Source organism: Muscardinus avellanarius (genome assembly GCF_963383645.1).
Source record: "Muscardinus avellanarius genome assembly, chromosome: 22".
Lineage (NCBI taxonomy): Eukaryota > Metazoa > Chordata > Mammalia > Rodentia > Gliridae > Muscardinus > Muscardinus avellanarius.
The window spans coordinates 15452748-15459207 of NC_137808.1; positions in this window are offsets into that span (position 1 = coordinate 15452748).

The following is a 6460-nucleotide window of genomic DNA, read 5'->3' on the forward strand; positions in this document are numbered from 1 at the left end:
CGGCCAGGAGGGCTGAGCCCAGGCGGCCGAGGCCAGGCCCTCTGGCCAGGGCCACCATCAAGCGCTCACACCCTCGGATTCACCGCGCGCCAGGGCGCCATTCCACCGCCCCAGGACCCGGGACGCGAGGGTCCACCCTCCCATGGAGGGGCTGCGGTGAGCTCTCCTGACCCTCGAGGGGCGCAGGAGGCCCTGGTCCCGTCCTCAGGGCCGCCGGCCGCCACGGAGCGCATGTTCCCGTATTTATTCCCCTGCCCGGGCCCGTGGCGGCGGGCCTTGCTGCCCCGGGGTGGCCAGTCCGACCCCCCTCGTGCCCAACTCCCCCGAGAGGCTCCCAGGCCGGCGACCGGCGGCCCCTGTCCTCGCGCAGACCTCGGGGCCGATGTTTTCAAAGAGGAACAAGTGATCCCGCGGCCAGGGGACCGGAGATGACCGTCGCCCCGGTGCACGCGAGGACACGTTTATAGTGGCAGAGACCCTGTACATATATAGATATGTCTGTATATGTATATATATATATATATATGTGGCTCGAGCCCCGCCCCCAGCCCCGTGGGGTGCTGTATAGTTGCGGGACGGAGAAGAAATTCAAAATTCAGTTTTCAAGAAGAAAACCCCAGGCGCGGGAAGACGAGGCCCCAGGCGGTGGAGAAGCGGCCGCAGAGCCCGGCGGCCATGCCGTGCGGGCCGCCCCAAGCCCAGCGCCCGGAGCTCGCGCCAGTTGCATGATCGTGCTAGCGTTAGTCGGAGCGGACCTTCTCGAGCCGCAAGTGTTGAGTAATATAGAGGTGGTTAGACCCCCCCCCTTTTTTAAGTGTTTTTTAAATTAATTGGCCACTCGTAAGAGTGAGCGAGCGAACACCTTTCCTCTCCAGCCCCCCTCTCCAAGTTCACTTTTTTTGACGGTACTAAAGATTCTAACGGACTTCTAAGGGACAGTTAACTGTGGCCCGGCCCCGGGCGCCATGGCCGCACGCCCTGCCCCGGGGCGCCAGCCTCAGCTCCGGGCCAGCCGGGACATGGTGGTTGGTCAACTTCTGACTCAGGGAGCTGCCGGGTCCCGCAGGGCGCTGCCGCCTGGAGCCGCTCCCCAGACAGACGTGGGGGCCGGAGCCAAGGCCGGCCAGGCCGGAGGTGGGCTGATGACCCCTGCGGCCCAGGAGTCCATCCCTGGGTCCACTGTGCCGGGGTGGGAGCCTCAGTTTCCCCAAGTCTTCCTGGATGCTGACACATCAAAGCCCTCCCCAGTTCTTCCAGTTCCCCCAGGGCGCCGGCTCCCTGGCCCCTCCCTCCCCTTCACAGTCCTTCCAGCCCCCCCAGCCCCCATGTGCCCTGCCTGGCCCCCACGGCCGGGAGGGTGGCCACCTGCCCGCAGGGCCTGGGGGGCCAGGGCGGCTACTCGTAAAGCACTTTACACGTCTGTTTACACGCAAGGCCCGCCCGCCGTGGACCAGGACGGCAGGCTCGAGCGTGCCGGGCACTTCGGCTCCGATTTCTCCATTAGGTGAATCCCTGAATCCCTGCCGTTACCTCCGAGCCGCCTGCCTGGGGCTCTGAGCCCCGGCCTGGCCTCTCCATCCCCACTCCTCGCACGCACGCGCACGCACGCAGCCTCAGGAGGCCGGGCAGCCCGCCTGGGCCGGTACCTCTAGCTCGTGGTACTCTCCTCTCCTCTCCTCCCCGCCCGGCCACGCTCCCTGGGCCGGGGAGGCCGGGAGGGAGGGCTCGGGAGGCCGCAGGCCCCAGGACAGGGTGCCCGGGGCCGCCTCGCCGAGTTCCCTCCCCATTCCCCCACCCCGAGTTCTAAGTGACGGCTCACGCCGCTGGTGCTACACAAGCTAGAATAGATATATTTAGAGAGAGAGATATTTTTAAGACGAAGCCCACAATCAGCTGTCCCTTGAGGCCGCAGAACACCTCCCTCCCCCCAGAAGAACGGTCCTGCACAGGTCTGAGCTGACCAGCCCTCCCTCCCTCCCGAGCGAAAGCGCAGAGCTCACCGCTCGGCCATCAGATGTGTAAATAGACGGCTATTTCCTATTTTACTGGTCTTCAGATTTAGTACTTGTAAATAAACATCTTAAGGAGAGATTAAACATTTTTGCTAAAGCTCCGGGCTCCTGGGTGTCCTTGCGGGGCGCGTGCCTGGAGCCCAGGCAGGGCAGGCCGGGAGGGGCGGGTGCTGGGTGACCTGGGGTCCTCAGCTGAGCCTGCCCACCCTGCCTGCGCCCCACCAGGCAGGGGCACCCGGCAGAAGGCCCCAAGGTAGCTGGCGGGTCCGGGTGCCTGTCGGGCTCTCAGAGCTGGGACTCCCAGCCCGTCACGAGGCAAGGGCCCGGGACCCTTGTCAAAGAGAACGCGGATTCTGACCCCGGGGAGGGCAGCCCGGGCGCCAGGGCTGGGAAGGACTCAACTGTTCCCCGGCCTTTGAAGACTGAGGTGCGCTCTTGTGGGGACGGGACCGGGGGCATTTTGCCTCTGGGCTACACCCCAGCCCTTTGGGGTTTTTTTGTCTTGAAACAGGGTCTCACCAAATTGCCGAGGTGAGCCTTGAACCTGCGATCCTCCCGTCTCAGCCTCCCAGGTACTGGGATTCCAGGCATGCGCCTTTTAAGTCTTTCTGTGAGGTTTTTGTTGTTATTTTTGTTTGTTTGTTCCTGGGGCTCAAACCCAGGGACATCTCCCTCCAAGCTACACCCCCAGCTCTTTTTACACTTTATTTTGGGGCTGAGTCTTGCTACGTTGCCGAGACTGGCCTCTAGCCCGCAATCCTCCCATCTTGGCCTCCCGGGTACAGAGAGGACAGGCGTGCGCCACTATGCTCAGCTGTTACCAGAGCGTTGATGACAAGTAGTAACTACCGTAGCCCCCTCCTCACGCACAGCTTTGCTCAGGGCCCCAGTATCTGGCCCCAGTATCGGGGTGCTCCCTCTGGAGGGGGCGAGCGCATTGCGTCTCCCAGGACGCGGCCCGGTTCCTGCATCCCCAGGCAGGACTGGCCGGTGCTGGGCCACGTGTGCACACAGTGCCAAGCACCCTGCTAGTGGGTGGACCTAGCTGGGTCTCCCGATCACCCTCAGCGGGCGCCCAAGGCCTCCAAAAGCAGGCGCCGGGGTCCCAGGGCTCGGGCAGTGCCCCTGCTGGCCTCCTCGTCTCCAGCTCCTTCCAGGGCGCTGACAGTGGCCCATAAATCATAATCAATAGCTCCCGCTCCCACACAGCCCGTCCTGACAGCCGGGCTGCCGGCCTCGGCTCCGCACCGCTCAATTACAGAGGGAGTGTGTAATCGCTGGAAAGAGGGCGCCGGCATGTTTAGCCAACCACGTCCGCTCGGGGTGCGGCGGGGGGCTGTTCTCGCAGCTCCGTCCCCTCCGGCTCCCGGCACAATCAGCCCTGCCTCGATTCCCCACGGCAGGCCGCCCAGGGTAAACCGTGGGCCCGCCAGCCTGAAATCAGATGTAATCAGGGCTCCGTGAGCCCCAGGCAATCATGGATGATTATGCAGGAGGCAGAGCGCTGCGGATTGTGCTGTGTGTGCACACAGGGGAATAGCAAAGGCGGCAGCTCACACGCCCGCAGGAGGAGCCGGAAGGAGCTGGGGAGGCCGAGGTGGGAGGGTCCCAGGCTGGAGGACAGCCTCCGCCACTTAGAACCTTATCGCCTTTCCAAATTGACAAATTAAGCCGGGCGTGGTGGCGCGCACTTGTCATCCCAGCATTCGGGAGGCTGAGACAGGAGGATCGCGGTTCGCGGCCAGCCTCAGCTACTTAGCGAGGCCCTCCGCAACTCAGTGAGACCCGGTTGCAAAATAAAGAATAAAAAATAGGGCAGGGGGTGTATCTCGGATGTTGGATGCCCCTGGGTTCCATCCCCAGACCTGCAAAATAATAATAATAATAATAATAATAATAATAATGATGATGATGATGATGAAGCCAGGCGTGGTGGCGCACGCTCGTAATCCCAGCATTCAGGAGGCTAAGACCGGAAGATCATGGTTCGCGGACAGCCTCAGCTACTTAGCGAGGCTCTTTGCAACTCAGTGAGACCCTGTTTCAAAATAAAGAATAAAAAATAGGGCAGGGGTGGAGCTCAGAGGTAGAGTGCCCCTGGGTTCCATCATGAGTACCACAAAAAAGAAAGAAGAAAGAGAGTAAAAAATAGGGTTTGGGTGTAGCTCGCAGGTAGAATGCCCCTGGGTTCCATCCCTAGTACCAGGAAGGTAGGAAGGAAGGAAGGAAGGACAGATGGACCCCCAATTCCCAGTATCTAAATAATAATAACAAAGCCGGGCGTGGTGGCACGCCCTGTAATTCCAGCACTTGGGAGGCTGGGACAAGAAGCTCACAGGTTTGAAGCCGGCCTCAGCCGTTTAGTGAGGCTGTGGGCAACTTGGTGACATCTGTTTGCAAATAAAAAATAAAACGGGCCGGGGGTGTGTAGCTCAGGGGTACGAAGCCATGGGTTCAATCCCCAGTATAGAAAAGAGAAAAGACGCTAAAGACGCTCAGCTGCGACCCCAGATCGGCAGCAGGACCTGACGTGCGGGCTTTAGGGGACTCCTGAGTCCCCACGTTGGGTCAGTCAACCAACCAGGTCCCGGACAGGAGGCCTCCGGACAGACGCACCCACCGACCTCCGTCCCCTCATCACTGAGGGAGCGCCCCCGAGTCTTTGGCATCTGGGGCAGGTTGCCTAGCAATGGTTGCTAGGCAAAATTCTTGAGTAATGAAGAGTCAGGGCAGTGATGGGAGGCTCTCGGGAATGCCGAGGGGGTCTGCAGGGTGAGGTAGACAGAATCCTTTCTTTATTTTCTTCCTTCTTTCTTTCCATGTTACCGGGGATTGAACCCAGAGACATTCTCCCTCCAAGCTATACCCCCAGCCCTGTTTTATTTGGAAACAGGGTCTCCCTAAGTTGCGGAGGGTCCCTCTCAGGAGTTGCTGAGGCTGGCCTGGCGCCTACGATCCTCCCATCTCAGCCTCCCAAGGACTGAGATGACAGGCGTGGGCCACCGTAGCCAAGGGTGTCGAGTCTTCTGATTCTCTGTGCCAAGAGGATTGCTCCTGAGGAAAAGGAAATTCTGTCTCTTCGATGGGACCGCGAGCGTTTCGGGCCCCGGGCGCGGTGGGCTTGGGCTCGGGCCCCTCTGGCAGGGAATCTGCAGGTCTGCGCGCCCATTTCACGTCTGCCGGGGCCTCCGACCTGCAGGAGACAGGCTGCAGCCCGGGGACGGCTGTCTGCTCCTGGGTGTGACATTCAAAGGCTCTCCACCCTAGACCTCCTCCGTAAGAGGGCCAGGGTGTCCACAAGGACCCACAGAGGCCCCTTGGCGCCCCCAAGCTGCAGCCCGGGCTCCCCACCTGCCGGGGACCCACAAAGAGGGGCCCTAAAAGACATGACAGGAAGGCTTAGAAATCTAAGAAAGAGGTAAAGAACCCAAAGGGGCCTTAGGAACAAGAGACGAAGGGAGGATACCGAAGAGCTGCTGGGCCGAGGCCGAATCCAGACCGACGGAGGCCCAGGAACGGCATCGGGGCAGACGAAGCCGTCGACGGAGTGACGTCCTGAGCAGAGAGGGGTCTAAAACACCAAAGAAAAATGGCCGGGCGTGGTGGCGCATGATTGTAACCCAACGTTTAGGAGGCTGAGACAGGAGGATCGCACAGGTTCAGCTACTGAGTGAGGCGCTCAGCAACTCAGTGAGACCCTGTTTCCAAATAAAGTATAAAATAGGTCTGGGAGTGTAGCCCGGAGGTAGAAAGCCCCTGGGTTCCACCCCCAGTACCACACACACACACACACACACACACACACACACAACAGGAGGTGCTGGGCTGTCTGGGCTGGGCTCCTCACAGTCAGGGTAGGGGAGCGGACCCCCCTCGTTGACAGGTTGGGTCCCGCAGGGCAGGACCCTAGAAAAGGAGGAGACTCTGCCGGGCGATTTTGCGAGAGGGGCGGAGTTTCCACGCACAACCCCACCCACAAGACGTAAACTTTAAAAGGAAGGGCATTTTCCTTTCCAGCGTCAGAAGAGCACGGAGGTCTCCAGGAGCGGTCCAGCTCCTATCCCCGAGAGAAGACCGTATTAAAATTCTTTCTGGCGCACCGGTCTCTCTTGCCTTTTTTATTGCGCCTAAAAAAAATTAACATTTGGTGCCAAAACCCGGGACAATTACTTTATTTTGTTTTAATTTAATTAAAAAAATTTTTTTTAATTTCTTGCCGCCGCTTCTGCGGGGTGCTCTGGGCGAGCTTGGCGGAAACCTCCACCTGGATCCGCCGGGGTGCTCGGACCGCTGGGACCGCTCCCGCCCCGTCTGCCGCTCCAGGACCGCTGCAACTCACGGGCGCCACACGGTGGCCTTTCTGGGTCACAGGCCTGCTCTTCTGCTAACTCAAGGTCCCCATTCTGTGATGACACGTGGATGCCGGAGTCTGACCCGGCAGAGTTACA